Consider the following 20,197-nt stretch of genomic DNA (forward strand, 5'->3'; position numbering starts at 1 on the left):
GAATTGAAAATTGCCAACATTCTTCCAAATATCTTTTTGGTTTTGTTTTGTTTTCAGCTGAACAAAGAAATTTATACAGGTTTGAAACAACCTGGGTAAGTAAATTATGACTTTTCATTTTTGGGTGAACTGGCCTTTAAACTGTTTCTTGGTTTACTGTTAAACCTCACTGACCTTTAAATCTAGGCTAAATAAATGTAGCCATTTTTGTTAAAATGGAAGGCTTAAAAATGCAATTTGTAATTAACATTTTGCTGTTTGGTTTGGTCTAGTCTATTTGGACTAGGGTTGACTATACGTCCTGGCCAGGATTTCAGATACGTCCTCCTGAGGTCACGTTTGTCCACCACCGCATACGTCATACATGTTTTTGTAAACAACATGCTAGGTAATAGCTCATATTCAGAGTCTCAAGACATGGTGGCAGTATGTGTACCAATTCATCTGGATCTTTGTAACACTTTAAGGCCTGCAGAGTAATATGCATACATCAACTGTAGAAAGTATATCATTATTGAACTGTTTTCAAGTAGTCAATACAAACCACATTACATTAGCCCATTACAGTTTGATCTCATTGTGTGTCAAGGCAATTCTTCAGGCATTATACAAGCTCGACCTGATTTTGCCAAGTGGTTGATGTCCTCGGGGCAACATATTTTGTTGACCTAAGGACAACATTTTTATAAATAAAACCTAAACCCACACCATTGATTTCTGAAATCTGGTTGATTTAAATGTTGTCCCAGGGTCAACATGATGTTGCCCTAAGGACATCAACCACTTGGCAAAAACAGGAGAGCCATTATGCAACCTATTTGTAAATATCAGGACTGTAAGAGATACACACTTTGACAAATATGTCAGAGATTATATGTGATTTTAATACATTGGGAAATATTACACAGTGCCATGACCAGGCTTTACTCAGAGAAGTCTTATATTTTACTGAGACTCATCCTTTTATAAGTCATAAATACTAAGTCGGTAATTATTTATTAAGCCTTTCCAGATGTTGGTGTATATATATATACACTCACCTAAAGGATTATTAGGAACACCTGTTCAATTTCTCATTAATGCAATTATCTAATCAACCAATCACATGGCAGTTGCTTCAATGCATTTAGGGGTGTGGTCCTGGTCAAGACAATCTCCTGAACTCCAAACTGAATGTCAGAATGGGAAAGAAAGGTGATTTAAGCAATTTTGAGCGTGGCATGGTTGTTGGTGCCAGACGGGCCGGTCTGAGTATTTCACAATCTGCTCAGTTACTGGGATTTTCACGCACAACCATTTCTAGGGTTTACAAAGAATGGTGTGAAAAGGGAAAAACATCCAGTATGCGGCAGTCCTGTGGGCGAAAATGCCTTGTTGATGCTAGAGGTCAGAGGAGAATGGGCCGACTGATTCAAGCTGATAGAAGAGCAACTTTGACTGAAATAACCACTCGTTACAACCGAGGTATGCAGCAAAGCATTTGTGAAGCCACAACACGCACAACCTTGAGGCAGATGGGCTACAACAGCAGAAGACCCCACCGGGTACCACTCATCTCCACTACAAATAGGAAAAAGAGGCTACAATTTGCACGAGCTCACCAAAATTGGACAGTTGAAGACTGGAAAAATGTTGCCTGGTCTGATGAGTCTCGATTTCTGTTGAGACATTCAAATGGTAGAGTCAGAATTTGGCGTAAACAGAATGAGAACATGGATCCATCATGCCTTGTTACCACTGTGCAGGCTGGTGGTGGTGGTGTAATGGTGTGGGGGATGTTTTCTTGGCACACTTTAGGCCCCTTAGTGCCAATTGGGCATCGTTTAAATGCCACGGCCTACCTGAGCATTGTTTCTGACCATGTCCATCCCTTTATGACCACCATGTACCCATCCTCTAATGGCTACTTCCAGCAGGATAATGCACCATGTCACAAAGCTCGAATCATTTCAAATTGGTTTCTTGAACATGACAATGAGTTCACTGTACTAGAATGGCCCCCACAGTCACCAGATCTCAACCCGATAGAACATCTTTGGGATGTGGTGGAACGGGAGCTTCGTGCCCTGGATGTGCATCCCACAAATCTCCATCAACTGCAAGATGCTATCCTATCAATATGGGCCAACATTTCTAAAGAATGCTTTCAGCACCTTGTTGAATCAATGCCACGTAGAATTAAGGCAGTTCTGAAGGCGAAAGGGGGTCAAACACCGTATTAGTATGGTGTTCCTAATAATCCTTTAGGTGAGTGTATATATATACACATACAGTATATCAATTGAAATCCCCTGAATACAAACTAATCTTAATTTAACTATTTTCTGCTAAATTGTAAAAAGGACTTTCAAAAGTTGTTTATTGTATTGGAGACCAATATGGAATAGGCCCCATGTCTGAGTCTTAAACTTCTCTCTCTTTTTTGTCAGTGAGGGAAACCAATAAAATACTCCATTCTCCATCACAGCGGCCAATTCACATTGACTGTTTTACAAGAAATTCTTAATTTCTCTTTTTATGTGATTCAGTGCATTTCTGGACAAAACTATGTGGAAGTAGAAGGTGGGTTGGGGGGCACACGTTTCTGCCTCAGGTCTCTATGGTTCTTTGATTTGGTCCTGTGTCATCATAGGCCGACAGTGAAAAAAACGTGATGTTGGCCACTGTCAGGGCTATAATGTGCTTTTATTTCATATTCTAGGGCCTTTTATTGTCTCTAAAAGTCTCTGAAGCTTCAGGGTAGCTGCGGGTTCCCTCACCAGTCAACAGCAACCAGTCGCCCTCCAGTGTGAGTGACTCACATCATCAATCAGTTGGACGGCTAATGAAATATCCAGTGGAGGGTGGAGGAGGTTTGCCTTGTTGAAACGCAGAGCCTCGGGACAAATGGCAGGAAAACAACATCACCAATGAAATCGCAGAAACTACCATTACACTGACAAGCTGTAACAATAAAAGCTTTCCTCAAACATGGCAAATTCATCAACTCGAGTGAAAATATTTCATCTCACGACATTAATCTAAGATATTTTCTTTTTATTATTCATCCATTTCGGTGAGAAATTGCCAAGCTGACATATCTCCCCGAGTAAATGAAATATGTCTGAAGAGTTCATTTGTATTAATGAGAGGCGGTAGTGTCTTTTTGAAGCTGCCCTTTACAACTACAGTGTTTCGAGGGCCTTTAAAAGAGGTTTCATATTGTCCCCACCATGTCACCTGCACACGCGGAGGGCCAACAGATATTGCTCCGGTGTCATGGAGGGGAGAGATACAGCAGCTAAAACACTTATTTCCTCAATCTCTTCATCCTTTCCAACACTGTGAGATGCTGACAGTAAGTCAGTTAACTCCAGCCAGTGGCAGCTGCATGGGTTTTGCATAATTAATTATTTATACCAAGCCAGACACAGTAATTACCATCCAGATGAATATGATATTCTAATCAGCCATGCTTTAATTTTAATTGCCCTCCAGCATCTAACTGTCAGCGGTGGCGGGGCTTGATGAAGTGAAGACTCACCAAGTCTATTAGACATCTGCCTCAAGACCAGTGGCTCCATTAGCCGGTATTTCAGCTCCTATCAGTTCTGATCAATACAGCTAGAAGTTGTCCGCTTGTACGTGTGGGGAATCTCATCCATTTTTGTGAACTAGAATGGGACAAGTGTTCTTCTGGTAGAGTTTCTTTTGGAGTGGTTTAGATCGAGGCGATATAAAGGCTTCACAATAATATGACAGATGGTCTGGGTGAAGTATTAGCCAGACGCGTACACAAGCCAGTACACCAAACATAGGAGGTTTATTGGTTTCACTCATATGTGAAGGGTGTTATGGTAATTCATGATACATTTGAAGTGTACTGTATTTGCTTATAAAAATATGAAGTATGGATTAAAAGTCGTTAGGTATTTCTTCGTAAATGCGTTACATATAAGGGCCTGTTGGGTCACTTCCTGTTCCGTTAGGATAAGGGGACCTGCTGCATTACATTTATTGTTTGTTTGTTGTATGTTTGTTTCACACTGTGGTTGTGGGCATGGAAAATTGTTGGCATTGTAGTTGTGAGCTGATATACAGTAGTCATAATGGACCGGTGTATTGTTTATGTGATATGATTTATGTGAAATATATTGTTCAATCTGACTCTCTTTTGTAATTATTTTATTGTAAAACTAAAACTCTAGTCAAAAACTCTAGTCAGGGTTAGTATTTTTTTTTTTGCTTTATTAAAAATGAAAAATCTACTGTACCTTTAAGATTTTTGTTAATGACTCCTGACAGTTAAAATGTGTAACAACAGTTATTTATGGGTTGCAGACCGAACTGAGAGAATCTTCTTCATCTGTTTATGAGGACTATTTATGACAAATAGTTCCCTTTTGATATAGTTCACTTCGCATTGCATTTAACAAATATAAGTCTATATAAGTCCGGTCCCAACTCTATTCAGTACCATTTTCTCCTTCAGCATGATCATCTCGCTGATCTGAAGAAGAAGCCTTCACTCTCCGTAGAAACGAGCCCTGCAGCGGAAATTATGCTCCTGAGCACTTCCCCTGCGGCTATCCAAAGTGCAAATTTCTCTAAAAGAGCATAAGCGCATTTTTTCAAATGCCGCTTAGGCACTGCAGCTCATGCCGAGCCTCTCTTCCCCCTGAAGATCTTCATTCTGAGTGCATCTTCTGCCTGGGACGGACCTACTCCCAGACCGCTCTCACAGGATCAAGATTTCCTCACTGCGAGCGCCTTTCCCTCGCCGAGCTTTGCGCCTGGACACCTCTCCACTCTCTCTCCACCACAACGCAGCGATCCTGTCTGCTTTGCCTACTAGGACCTATGCCATTCCAGCAGTGCCAGTGTCCTGGTCTCGTTTGGCGGTACAGACAAGCTGGATGAAGTTTTGTCCCGCACCTTGGAGTACGACGATTGGGCCGCTTTGGACGAAGAAGCTGCCCCGCTGGCAGAGCAATCCAGCAACGCCCGTCCTCGCTCTGACTCCGAGCTCGGCATCGACTGGTCGTCTCTGATCGAGCCGGAACGCAGTCGCCTGGACAAGTGGTTCCTGCAGCCGGGGCGCCGTCAGAAGCCTCCCCACCAGAGCAGTCGGAAGAGCCATGGCCAGCCTGGTAGTGTTGGAACACCACTTGTGGTTAAATCTGATGGACATCAAGGACGCTGACCATGTGGCCCTCCTCGATTCTCCCGCATCTCCGGCTGGTCTGTTTGGCTCCGCTGTCGATGGCTTTTACCCATCGCTTCACCGAAGCACAGTAGTTGTCGTAGGCGATGCACCACTTCCGAAGTGGGCAGGTCGTTCAAAACTGCCGCCAGAGCAGCAACATCCCAAGCTGGCGCCCACACCGCCGCAGCCTCAGCAGCAACCGAGAGCGGAGCCCGATCTGAAGTGCTCCTGTCCAGCTAGGTGTGCCAGTCTTCCCAGGGTAAGAGGTCCCCATCCCTGGCTAATGCTCGACCCTGTGCCGACACCGGATACCTGAGGCACGGAACCCGAGGAGGAGAAAGGGGTTAAGTCTCACCTCGGCCGGACCACCCCCGAAGATCCGGTGCTCCCCAGTTCTCTGTTTTCATCAAGGGCGCTGGACACGGTGCAAATGCTGTAGGTTATGGGCCCACTCACATGCTACGCGCTCCCAAACTCTCTCTCGCTGTGATAGCGAAACCCCTATTTTTAACTCCTCACAAATTGAGTCATTGAGTTACCAATACACGGTCATACCCTTCGGGCTTTCTCTCACCCTGCATACATTAACCAAATGTGTAGAAAATTGCCGCATACTTCCGCAGCAATTTTGGCTGAAAGCGAGAGTCCCACCTCGAGCATGGAAGTCGGGACAGCTGATGCACGCTTGCCCCCCTGAGACAGGCGGGCATTCGCATTTTGAATTATCTCGACGACTGGCTTATTCTAGCCCAGTCAGAACAGGAGATATGCACGAACAGGTCCGCTGTCCACAGGCATTTGGAAAAATTGGGGATCAAAATCAACCTCACTCAACGAATTTCATTTTTGGGCATGACGGTTGACTCTACACGCATTCGAGCCTGGCTAATGCCAGAACGCGCCACAACAGTCAAGCGTTCTGCGGCTTTGTTCAGAGTAGGTTCTCTCGTCCCGCTCAAGAAGTTTCAGAGAATGCTATGTCTCATGGCTGTGGCATCCCCGCCCATTCCGCTGGGTCTGCTCCGCATACTTCCGCGGCAATTTTGGCTGAAAGCGAGAGTCCCACCTCGAGCATGGAAGTCGGGACAGCTGATGCACGACTGCATGAGAACTATGCTGTCCTGGAAATCCCCTCACCTATTCCTCACAGGCACGGAGCTCGGCTCAGTATGCAGAAGGAAAGTGGCGACGACGGATGCCTTGAAGACGGGCTGGGGAGTACCGTGCATCGGCGAACCCACGTTAGGCACATGGACGCTCCCCCTGCCACAATTACATATCAATCATCTCGAAATGCTAGTGGTGATATTAGCATTCCGACACTTCTGATCGGAACTCCAACACCATCACATTCTGGTACGATCAGACAACATGACGGTGGTTTCACTTATAAATTACCAAGGAGGGTTGCGATCTCGCACATTGAACAGATTGGCGAGTCGCTTCCTTTTTGGGCTCGGCGGAATGTCCGCTCGGTCAGAGCTATGCATGTCCAGGGCACAGAGAACACAGGGGCGGATATGCTATCTCCCAGAAGCCCACCGCCAGGGGAATGGAGACTCCATCCCCGGGCGTTTGAGGACATTTGGAGCATTTTCGGTCGGGCAGACATCGACCTGTTCGCATCAGAGGAGCCCGTTGCACTTCTCGAGGCAGAGCGAAGCCCTAGCCCAGAGCCGGCTGTCCCGCCGCCAGAGGTATGGCTCCTATTATTCGGTTATACTGCTGTGTTAGTGCACATATGGTGAGCTCCGGAGAGCCTGAGTCCCCGCTGCCAGGGTTTTTTTAGGGCCCTCACGAGTGCCCAAAATCTCGCACACATTCTTCAAGTCTGTTGTAGCACGGCGTGATGAGATATGATTCCCATAGCGTTTGGCTAAATGCAATGCGAAGTGAACCGTATCGAAAGGGAACGATAAGGTTACTCACATAACCTCGGTCCCCTGAGATAACGGGAAGGAGCAATGCGTAGCAGGCCGTGCTACAGGGCCACGCAGTGAATCTTTAAAGTCGAATATGGTACTGAATGGCGTTCGGCCCGGATTTATAGGTGAGCGGTTTCGCCCAAAATGGTGGGACCAATGCCATTGGTCTTTGATTTCCACAGACGTTAACCAATAGGCTTCGGTATCGGATAAAACTGTAGTTTACGTGAGGTTTACGTGAGTAATCTTGTCGTTTCCTCTTATTTTCCTCTCTATTATCTTTTTACTCTACTGTGACTGGATGAGTAGCTGAATTCTGTATAGTTGTTGAAGTGTAAATGTACCGTAAGAAGTCATATTTCAATACGCTCATGGCTGTAACAAATTTTTAAAGCCATTTTCCCGTTTAGTTTGAAAATAGATTTCTAAAATTAAGATTATGTCTGCAATAGAATATATATTTTAAATAATTTCATGAAATTACCTGTTTATGAATTTTGACCATTCCTGTGCCATTGACTTACTGACTTAGGCTCATTTACTTCATTCATTCATGATTAGGGTCATTTAAATGGGTTCTTAAGCCCTTCAAATTAGATTTAGAGTTTCATTGTCCCTCCAACCGCAGAGCCATTCATAGTCCTATATCACAGTAGATTGTCCAGATTAGTGAGGTGGCGTTGGTAACAAGTATAGGGACAGCGAATATAAGCAATTTGTGTTTGAGCAGATAGTGTGTAAAATAAAGAGTGCCCTATAAGCACAGGTGAATGCATTAGCAGTTTCATTAGTCTTTTCTGAGATAATATCTGTGCTCTTGCTTTAAGTGAGTCCTGGATAATTTCAGAAGACTGTGCTAATCATTTTGTTGTACTGCACCGACCTTCAGTGCTTCTGATTATATTGACGATGTGGCTTGACTTGTGTATCTTTGTTTAATTTTGCAATATTCTCTTTTTATGTTCAACATTTGTCTTTAGTAACGTAGTAACAAACACTGTTTTGGCAACTCTTTTGCCTCTGAAACAGTGTTCTCCTGAAGCAACTTGTAGTTAAATTAAATTGTTTTCATTTTCCACATATATCGTATTTATAACTCCCTTTCCAGGCTTAATGCACTTTACAATATGCTCTGATGAATTAATGATGAATAGTACCAGACACATGAAAGTATGAACTGGAAAAACTGAAAATATCTCACCGATTGGCAATATCGTGCTGTTGAACTTTGCAATAGTGTGGAACAATCTTGTAATTCTGTGTAACCACATTCTCAGGTTGTTTGAAAAGAGTCAGTGGTGAGATTGAGTGTACTTTATATTGATCTTCTGCAGCAGTTCCCATTGATGGCCAGCGCAAGTTGTGTGGATGACTGAAGTTTTGGCTGTTTGAGTTTTTGTTAGCACATCTTCCACTTTTTCATTCCAGAGGAACAAAGACGGTGGAACAAAGACGGGGCTGAACTCTCTGGTAATCCTGCCTGCAAGGCTTGAATAGAGAGGTCAGAGGGAAGCCAATGAAATCTCAGTTAGCAGTTGAGGAGGAAGGTGCAGGAACAAGACAGTGGAGATTTTTACTTTGGGAAGAATTTAATAAGAAGCTATCATCTGTTCAGTAAACTTTAACAGAAATAAGGAACAGGTCATCTTGTGGGTCAACATTGAATCAACAACATTGTTTTTTCCTAATAATCCTGGAAAAATACGTGTTCGTGCTGCAAAATGGGTTATGCAATAATTTCAAAGACCACAGTCTCTTAAATAAAGTGTTTATTTTGATCATATAGTGTAATAACAGATTTAAGGAATTATGGATGTGTGTAGGATAGTGCTGTATGATTATATCATGGTTAAACATAATTGTTATATAGGAATATTTTCCCATTCTTTCTTTCTTCTGCAAAACACAAAAGAAGATATTTTGAAAAATGTTTGTAACCCAAAACCGTTGGTCCGCATTGACTTCTATTGTATGGACACAAAACCAATGCAAGTCAATGGGGACCAACGGTTCCCCTTCAGTCGGTCTCTCGACATTGTGTTGAGGGACAGACTGGGGTTTGATCTTGAGAACCTATCATGTCCGAGAGGTATTTAAAACGCCAATGGGATTGGCGAATGGCACACGCACGCCAGTCCCCGCCCCATGCATACGGGTATAAAAGGAAGATGGCGGCGGTCATTCATTGATCCTTTGTTCTTCGGAACATGCGTGGCATATGATTGTCAAGCATTATCTCTTCGAGACTCTTCACAATACTGCTGGATTTACGATGCAGAGGAGCGGACTTCTCCCTCCTGAGAGCGGACTTCCCCTGGGTGTCTCGGCAGTGAGCTACAGACCTAAAAGAGCAAATTTCTCACAGTTGTGAGTATGTCTCGCAGCTGTATCCTTGAGTGTGACAGACTCATCCCTGAGTCAGACGGGCATGACACCTGCGTTACATGCTTGGGGGTCAAGTATGCTGAGGCAGGGTTTGTCGATCCGGCATGTTCTGTCTGCGAGAACATGGCGATTAAGGTGTTGCAGTCACGGCTGGCTACGTTCTTTGTGAGCGCTGCCGCCACCCTGTCTGCTTCCCAAGCGAGTTCAACTGCCGCTTTGGCGAGGTCGACCGCTTCGGCAAGCAGCGGGGGTGATTTGGGGGTTCCTATGGATGTGGCTCCATCAGCTTCGGCTTCGCGGACCACCCATACCCCAGCACGCTTACCTGGCTCGTCCCCGATGGGCGGCGGTAGACCGTCCCATAGAGGGCAGACTTCACAGAGAGATGAGGACGAACTCTCTGTCATTGCATCGGACAGCTACCTCCTGGCATCAGATGCGGAATACCTCTCTGAGCTCCTGCCCCCGGGCAGTCGAGCTCAAGATGAGGCCGACGCTGAGATGTCAGCCATGCTTGCCCGGGCAGCCTCATACACCTCCGGAAAAAAATGGCACCGGGGCGGTGCGTGGCTTTTGACCACGCTCCGACCCCAGAAACCACAAATCCAGCCTTGAGTGTTTCGGGGAGGTGCGCAAAGGCTGGATTCGTGGTTTCTGGGGTCGGAGCGTGGTCAAAAGCCACGCACCGCCTCGGTGCCATTTTTTCCGGAGGTGCATGAGGCGCTCACTAAGTCCTGGAATGCACCGTTCTCGGCGCGTTCCAGGCTAGCGGGCTCAGTGGCTGTTACTTCCCTGGGTGACCAAAGGCTATGTCGACATCCCCCAGGTGGAGTGTGCAGTCGGGGTGCACCTGTGCCTGCAGACAGCTGCCACCTGGAGGGGTCACCTAGACTTCCGTCCAAAGCTTGTAAGCTTTCTTCGACACTCATGTCGAAGGCTTACAATGCTGCTGGACAGGCCGCTTCTGCCCTCCACGCTATGGCGATCCTTCAGGTCTTTCAAGTTAAAGCTGACCCAACTCGCATGAGCGAATTAGCACTACCACTGACCTCGCACTCTGGGCGACGAAGGCCATGGCATGTGCCTTGGGTCGGTCAATGTCCACACTCGTGGTCCAAGAGAGGCATGTGTGGCTCAACCTTGCACAGATGGGTGACACCCAGAAGGCCCGCCTTCTGGATGCGCCCATCATGCAAGCTGGGCTGTTTGGTGACACCATGGAGGACGTGTCACAACAGTTCTCCGCGGTGCAGAAGCAGACTGAGGCAATCAAACAGATCCTGCCGTGCCGCGACGTGACCACCTATCGGTCATCACGGTCCCGAGTGCAGCCTGCTTCCCAGCAGCCCCGCCCCCCCCGCGGCAGCTCTTCTGGGTCAGATTCAACAGACGATTCCCAAGATTCGCCACGGGGCCGCCACCCCGCCGCTCTACGCGGCAAGCAGCTAAGAAAAGGAGTTCGTCTTCTCATCCTCCTATGAGGACTCCACCTCCTTCACCGGCGTCGTCATATGCCTCAGTGCTCCCCACGATCCCCGCCTTCCACAAATGGACAGTGCAGGGCCTACGTCTGGCCCTCTCCAATGCGGAAGTCCATTACAGCAGGCGGCTGACCAAAGCGGAGCTTTACTCTCTCTACGTCGCATCCCAAACCAACGCCCCCTCACTGAGGTCTGCTCGGCCGAAAGCCACCAACAAGCCAGGCCCGGCTCGTGGGTCTTCCTATTCCCAGCCCGGGCAATCCACCTCCGTGGCTCAACGAGGCCTCCCTCACACAAGCCGCCACAGCGGGCAATCAGCAAATCTGGGTCGCGCTCCAGTTTCCCAGGACGCCACGGAAATCCCAGCCGAGAGCTTCCAGCAGCCCGCTGCATCTCAGCTCGCAGCACAGGCCTACGTCTTGCCAGCAGCTGACACTGCTAGCCGCCCAGGCCAAGCAAGCCGGCAACCAACCGGAGCCCCGGTTCAACCATTCACCTTTCCCACCCCAGGCTATTGGCCCGCGGCACCGGAGTCGATCTCTTCCGCGAGGCTGCCTCCACTAGAGACACAGGCAAGGGTCTCCGGACCCCATTTTTTCGACACTGCAGCCGCCGCTAGTACGAGCTTGACTCCGCTAGATGCCCAAACAGCCGCTATTCCCTCCCTTCAGCATCTCTTCAGCAGCCATGCCCTCAATTTTCACCGATCTTTATTTTCTCCTCTCACCTCCGTCAATTGAACGGCAGATTACCTACGGTGATTTATCTTTCACTTTAAAAAACGCATCACCCCACCACTTCCGTACGCTGTCATTCCCAGAATTCACTGTAGCTTTCTCCCGCTACAGCGAAGTCATCTGCACTGTGTTCCCTCATAGGAGACGCGAGCTAAGCGATTACCTAGCCATCGTGGCAGAGCTCGCTCTCTCCTATGGGGGTACACACTTTTACACGTACCACAAGCTTTTCACCGCCAAATGTGCCTTTCGCGTAGCTCAGTGGAACCAGTGCCCTTACTGGGGAGCACTGGACACTGAGCTGCATAGTAGAGTATTCCTGGGTGTACGCAACATCTCGTGCGCAGTCTGCCGCTCAGTGGTTCACAACACCAGCGACTGCCCCCAGTCACTTTGTTCCAAATGTGTGCGCACAGAATAATGGTGTGTCAACACTTGTCCAAACCTCGATCAGAAGGTTATAGTATAATGCAAGAATGGGAGTTCCACAACAGTTATAACTCAAAGTCTCGGATTTATTCCATTAAATCACCTTGCAACTTGGTTCCAGTCATTGAACCATGATTCTATGTAGATGTACATTATTAGGGTTGTTTCATAGAGAGTGCGTGTGTGGTTTCTGCAATACAGCAAATAATGACAATAAATAATAATTCCACTTAACATATGAAATTTATGGCTAATATTCTGAACTATACAGGCATATAATGCGACTGTCAATGGAATGAACTTAAGTAGGTCAAATTGAAATACACTCGAATGAACGCTAGGCAGAGCTGATGCTCCAGCAATGTCTTAAATATGTCCAACACAAGTTATCACAAGTTATCACGTTAGATCAAAGTAAACATGTTAAACATTAGAAATAACATATGGGTTTTAAGGAGTAATATATTAATATAACAAATTATATACAACTGAAATCAATAATAGTATGTCAATCGAACAAACTAAGTAGACCTGCATTAGCCCACGCTTAGCATGTTTAGCATCTTACATGTCCATTAATGTAAATACAATAAACACTAACATCAGAGCACTTAAACAGTGATACAACAGTGATTCCAATCACCTCCCTGAAGCCAGTATCTCCGCAGCGACCAACCCCGCAGGGGCCCGTGCTTCCTCCCATGCTCTGCCGCAGCAGTCACATCTCCTATCCAATCCCTTCCAAAAACCTCCCAGAAGCCAGTTTTCGCTGCAGCGACCGCCCCCGCAGGGGCCCAAGCTTTCAACTCGTGCTCTGCCGCAGCAGACACCTCTTAACATGACGCCAGCATCAATACAGCGACCGCCTCTACAGAGGCCCATGCTGCCAATTCAACATACAAGCCAACGTCGCAGCAGCGACCGCCTCTACGGAGGCCAGTGCTCCCATCAATCATCCCAGCAGAGACCCGTATGTCCATAACGCGTTCTACTACAGCGGAAGCCTCCTTCAGTCGCCCCCTTACCAGTCGCAGTTTCACCACCAGGGACACTTAAGTAGCCCAGCCTGCTCCAGCTGGTTATGACATCCGCATCATCACAACCTCTAAACACAATGCTCCATGCCGATTCCGGAAATCGACATCCCACCGATCTACCAAGCACCCTCATTTCATTGTCGGAATCCTCATCCATCCCCGGAGGAGTTTCTACCCCAGTTTCCATCTCATCAATCACATTCCCGAAGGGCCCTCATCCTCTTGTCTTCACCCGCATTCAGGTCAACACCTCCGTAACGCCTAGAATCACATTCTGGGTGGGTATGCGTACTGTCCAGTTTTTATCATGCCTTTGGGGGGGGTGTTCTGGGCTGACCCAGGTAGAGTGCTCCGGGTTCGGATAGATCCGGCGAGCTCGGAGCCCGCTCCCTGTACAGCATGCCAAATACGCATAAACTGCATACCCATGCTCTATCATTACTATCCCTGCAACATAGCTGTTTATCTGCGCAGGTGAACTCGTGAATATCTCAACGACTGGCTTACTCGCGAGATGTGTTGTGTACGCACAGAGACCGTTTGGGCCTACGGGTCAACCGAGAAAAGAGCAAGCTCTCCCCAGCGCAGAGCTCCTCTTATCTCGGTATGGAACTAGACTCTGTCCGTATGTCAGCGCGTCTCACTAACGAGCGTGCGTAGTCGGTGCTGAACTGTCTGAAATTTGTCAGGCAGACTCCAGCGGTCCCGCTGAAACATTTTCAGAGGCTCATGGGGCACATGGCGTCCTCGACAGGGGTAATCCCTCTCAGGTTGATGCACATGCGGCCGCTTCAGCACTGGCTTCAGAGTCATGTTCCCTGGACGGCGTGGCACACCTCCCCTCTCCAGGTGAGTCTAGCGCGCTTTCTAGCCTCCCTACTTCCCCCCTTAGGGTGAAGTACAGCCATTGCATCCATCATTAAGCATATTGGCACTATGGTAAACAGACCGGGCAGAGCGGTCTGTTGAAACCAAGTCTAGTACTGGTAGAGTCGCCCCTGCTCAGGTGGACCCCTATACTAGGACTGTTGCCCCATACGTAGTGACTCCCCTGCAGGGTTGTCCCGTGTGTTGAATTCCTCACTCCTGGTTCCCCTCTCGGTGAACCTGTGACCTCCCCTCCGGTGGTTACCCCACCTGGGTTCTGTCCCCCCGTCTGGGCTGACACAAATTCTCACATGTTGTTCTCCCCACTGGTGAGACCATGTTGGTGTCTCCACATGTAACCTCCCCTTGTGGTAGGATGTGGCCTCCGTAACACTCTCTTCAACGAGGAGAGCAGTGTTTCCCCAGTTTTCTTACGGAGCCGGACGGTGTCTCGCTACTAGAGACGAACGCCACCGCCTGTGATGGCCGTCGGTACAAGCTTCCCAGTATGCTACTAGTGCTGATCCCACTGGAAGATTCCGTCTCGCGGTAGCGCTCACTTGTGACTCGCTAGTCCAGTCAGTGTTGCTCCGCTTGAGTTTGTGATACGGCTCAGCGCCGTGGTGTGTAAAGATTCATCCCCAGTCTGTCTCTCAACACAACGTTGAGAGACCGACTGAAGGGGAGTGTCTTCATGCCACAACGCTTCGCCGACCTGCTGCAGCGACCGGGAGATACCGCTCAGGTTCCTCAGCCCAAAGGGTGAATGAATGACCGCCGCCATCTTACTTTTATACCCGTATGCACGGGCGGGGACTGGCATGCGTGTGCCATTCGCCAATCCCATTGGTGTTTTAAATTCCTCTCGGAGATGATAGGTTCTCAAGATCAAACCCCAGTCTGTCTCTCAACACAACATCTCGTTCCCTCCATCAGGGAACGGAGGTTACAGTCGTAACCGAGACGTTTTCTTTTACAGACATTTTTCTAAATATCTTATTTTATGTTCTGCAGAAGAAAGAAAGTCATAGAGATTTGAAATGACAAGATGGTGTGTAAACAATGACAGAATTTTCATTTTAAAGATGAACTATTCCTATAATTTTCCTATAAAATTCCATTTAGCATGGCTGCCATGTAGCCTTTCAAGATTTCATATTTTACTTCACCTTAGGTTAATGCCAGTTCAGTATGTTTCTTGGTAGATTTCTTGAGTTTGATTGAAGCTCACATTGACCTCATTAGAGCACTGCTGCAGTAACCTTGCAATCCACCTCATTAATGGTGATTCAGTTTCATCTAGATCTGAATTGCAAAGATGAGTCATAAAGCCACAGCGTGAACTTAATTTGTGATCATACAACCTCATGGGACCGTAAAAACATGGTTGTTTCTGAGAACATCCTACGGTCTTTGGTAGAACTCACTGAATTTTGTAACAGGTATGTCAATTAGTGAAAAAAATGTTTTTTAAAGACATCTAGCATACTCACGGTTCAACTCAAGGAACCACACTGTTGTATTTGTAATGTCTGGCATATGTACTTCATGTGCATTTCTTAAACATCACAAATCTTAAATAGAACCAGCTTATAAACAGGTTAATGGAAAACAGAAACAAAATAACAACAAGTGAAAACGGTTCTGTTGTAATTTCAAACGTAACCGAATATTCCTACAGATGGTATAGCGTTAGCAATACAAATGTTATTATCTTAAATCCCAGTGAGCACACTTATTGATCAAATGTGTACAGTATAACCTGAAATCCACTGTAAGTCAAAAATCTTCCAAATACATAAATGTTAATGTAATGTAAAATTAACATTAAAACACAATGTACAAAACTGAAATGTCCATCAGTCACTTCTTTACGACACTCAACGTGTGTCTTGTTTTCAAACTAAATTCAATATTCAAATATGCCAAATATTGCAAATATGCAAAACACAACTCATTTGGCAAAAATTGCAAACACCAATTTTTTAGTTACTTTCTGAATGCTGAACATTATAATTTTGTTAGGGATTTATGATAACTTGCATCTTCAGTTTCTTAAAAAGTAAAACATAAACAATCAAAAATATAGATTAGCACACAAAAGGTAGCAACATGTCCATGAAACAAAGTTAGAACGAAATCTACTGTATATGCTAAAGGTTTGAGGCTGAAATTACTAGAAATATAGGCTATAAGGTAGTCTTTAAGTTTTACTCTACTTTAAGTCATTCTAATCCTGTATGCATTTCTCATTTAAAGAATGTTTTTATCAATACATTAAAAATCAAAATGTAAGCTTGGTCCTGTTGATTTTTCCAATTGTCATGTTTTGACATCCACAAAAAAATTAGGAATACATACAAGATTTGGAATGACATTAGGGTGAATTATTGATGAATTTTCATTTTGAATGAACTGTCCCTTCACGAAAAAAAAGCCTCTAAACAGAATGTTTGAGAAATATCAAGACATTGTACACTGTATAGATAACTTAACAGGTGCTCTTCCTCACATTTCCTATACTTTCCATCTTCCCCCAAAACACAGTGGCTTCAGTGAATGGGTGTCATTCTGTACCCATTATGTGCATGTCGGTTTGCTTCCAAACTCTTTGACACAAGCTGCTGAACAGGAATGCTAAAAATCCCTTTGAATTCAGAGGCTCCTAGATAGTAATCTGTGCTGGGTAAACCGTCTACAGTCTAAATTGAGCCCTTAGAGACTACTCATCCAGAGAGAGAGCAATTATTAGAAGCTGTGGGGACCTGGAGGTAGACCCCCAGTCCCATAACTTGTGTTGAAGACAAGTTAAGGGCCCTTGGCCCCCATTTAAATCAGACCTGGGTTTAGTGTATTTACAGCTCAGGAATGTACAATGTACGTGACAAACCAGCAACATGGATCTAAAAAGCTGTGGGTCTTCTTCATACACTGGTTGTGTTGATGCAGAGAAGCGTTAGTAAAGTCTCAGTTCTTAATGAGCACGTGTGCACTGCATGCTAATGCAAAGCAATAATCCAGGATGAAAGAAAGACTCATTTTTAAATAATATAGTCTGGTTATATTCTGAGAAAAAACATTGTTAACGCTGTTGCTGTAAGTGTGTTTCTGAATTTTTATAAGCTTTTCTTTAACTAATCACATTCTCTGAATGAGACTTTATAACTTAAAACTTTATGAATACATCTCTAGTGACATGCTCAGCAACACCATAAACAACCACTGTATGCAGAATAGGTATTATTATTTTATGTCTTTATATTTTCTCCCAGCTCCTGATATACTCATGTACTGACATAATCAAATTTGTCATGTTGTTATCTATTTATAAAGAATATTTTCATTCCAAAAATGTAATCTAAATAGAGTTCGATATAGAAACATTATACTTCTCCACAGCTCTAATGCATTTCAATAGCCGACAATATTATTTCAAGCCCAGTAACCTTCTTTATTTGTCTTCATAGCTGTCGGGAAGACCAAGTGATTGCTTATCTATCCCATTTGCATATAGAGATAATTGTAAAATGGCTCAAACTAATCCACCCTTAGAACTGTATACTGGATCATTTTCTAGCTTTCATTTCATTAATGAAATTTGTTTGAGCACTGGGTTGAATCATTGCAGTAATTACGTGACGGAAGTTATTATATGAAGTTATCTCTAATTATGTGTTTTGTGTCCCAAATTTGCATACATAAATTGCAGTAATTTTGTCGCAATAATTAATATGATTGGGTCAACATATTATGATGCATAGAGTTTGTGAGGTAAGCCTACAGCAAAGCGTAAATATTTAATTAGTTTTTTTTTAACTAAGCTTAATTTTCTCATTTTCTTTTTTGGGAATCACTTTAAATGTAAATGTCTTCGCACAGCTATACAGACACTAAGGTGATCTAATATTAGCCTGCTATTCACTTGAACGTTATTGTGCAGCATGTGATGTAAGAGTTATATGTCATTGCATCATCAGCACAATGGAATTTGAATAACAGTATGTGTTTGAACACTTTAGCTATAACTGTAGACATGTTTTCTCTCAATCATGGTAAATAACATACATTTTTATCACAAAGACACCATGTCACTGTAAATAGATGTTGCATCCTTAAATTGGCTTTACAGGCATTTCAACTTTCTTGATTTTTTTGACCAGTTGTGAGTTGCTCTAACTTATAAAAATTGCTTGTAATTGCCTGAATTAAGTTGTGTTCAAAACAATTTGAGCACCATTGTTTATTGACAGCATTAGCAATCTGATTGGCAGTGGCTGGCTCTGAGGATGCTGGGTAATTCTTGCCTCTGTGCACCCCTGACTTATACACACACTGTAAAAAAAATAATTTTAAAGAATTTAACTGTTATTTTTACATAGAAAAAAAAGTTTTTTATGGAAAAAAAACTGCAAATGTACAAGAAAAACATGCAAACCATGTAATTAAAAAAACTGTTATTTTTCTGGTGCCCCATCTGCCCGTTTTTTTACGGGAGTTTCTTACAGTGAGGAGTGCAGTAGGAGCTGTTTATGTGGTTATGAGGCTCAGACCACAGGGTGTAACAATACCACCCACTTCCCTACACATGGCTATTCAAGCTGACACTAAAGGCTGAAGTATAGTTCACTTTTTACCCGTACGGGAGGGACAGCGTATAGTGCGCTTGATGCAAATTTCGTAAAGGGTAAATTGGAGTTTATCCGTGTTCTGTACGGATCGCCCCTCACGATTCTATATGCATGTGACCCGCCGATTAACTGCAAAGTTTCACCATCATGAAGTGAAAGTTAAAGAGCGCTCTCTCTTACCTTCACTCTCCATCCGTGAGCACAGTATACATGAAAGCGCATTCTCGCATCATTCACTAAAACGGTTGCGTTTAAGGCAAAGTGCAAAGTAAGTGTCACGGTTTGAAGACAGAGAACCCAGGCACAGACAGGTGGTGGAAACAAAAGACTTTAATAAACACACAGACAAAGCAAAAACCCACGAGGGGGTAAAACTACAGTGAACAGGGAAAAAACACAAGGCGGGAAACAAAAACTGACTGGACGAAACTAACAAGACTTGACGTAAACTGAAACTAACTCGACTTAACTTAGAGGCAATCTTCACAAACAAATGACGCAACGTCATAAAACAAGCAAAACAAACTGGCACAAGACAGAAACAGGAGACAAAATCATTAGGGGAACAGGTGTAGGGCATTAAACCATTACATAATCATTAATGAGGAAACGAGAGGGCGGAGATAAAGACGAGACCGGAGAGAGCGCATGGCATGTCAAAACAAACAATGCCATTTCTCTCTCCACACTAAGGACGTGGGTACCGTCACGATCCTGACACAAGACTGGAAACCATGAACAAGAGGGCAGGATCGTGACAGTTAGTGTCGTGTAGCCGTTAATTCAACACACACATGATGCAGCACTGCTTCTGCCTTATTCACTATAAAACTATTGCACGAGATTAAAATCAGTGAAACTCCCACCGCTGGAGGGATGTAGTGAAGTGCCGTAGTAAATGTGCGCATAAGAAAGTGAAGAGCAAAGACCTGCTTAAATCTTACACCATATTTACATATATAATATTATATCTAGAAATCTGACATTTAGAAATCCGTCATCTATTTCAATTCAACACATTTCTTTTTAAATTAAATCTATTTACTCTGACTGCACGTTAGTCTATTTGTAAAACACATGCATACATATGATGTAGCCTAGAAACAAGTGTCTCTGTTTAAGGACAAAATAAATTGGGATACGTATCGCATTGTGGCCTTGTATTGGGAAGATGCGTATCGTATCGTGAAGTTGTTGGCGATACACAGCCCTATGCCACAGGCTTTAGACACTGAGCCGGTCAAATTTGAGCTCATAAATATATGATGTAGTCTAACCATCAACTAATATAATACGAGACACGCTGTCAATCATAAATCTGTGTGTCTACACTTGTACAGTACATTCCAATTGGGATATAATGGTGTTTGAAGTAAATGTCAGTAGTGCTTATGTCCGTGTTAAAACCTTGCTGCACAATGCCATGGTGGGTTGCCATGGCATTGCTACTGTACAGTAAATTAAGAGGTTTCAATTTAATAGTGTTAACAGTAATAGTCATACTTGCCTTATAGCAAGAAGCG

This window comes from Triplophysa rosa, linkage group LG10, assembly GCF_024868665.1.
Source record: "Triplophysa rosa linkage group LG10, Trosa_1v2, whole genome shotgun sequence".
Classification (NCBI taxonomy): domain Eukaryota; kingdom Metazoa; phylum Chordata; class Actinopteri; order Cypriniformes; family Nemacheilidae; genus Triplophysa; species Triplophysa rosa.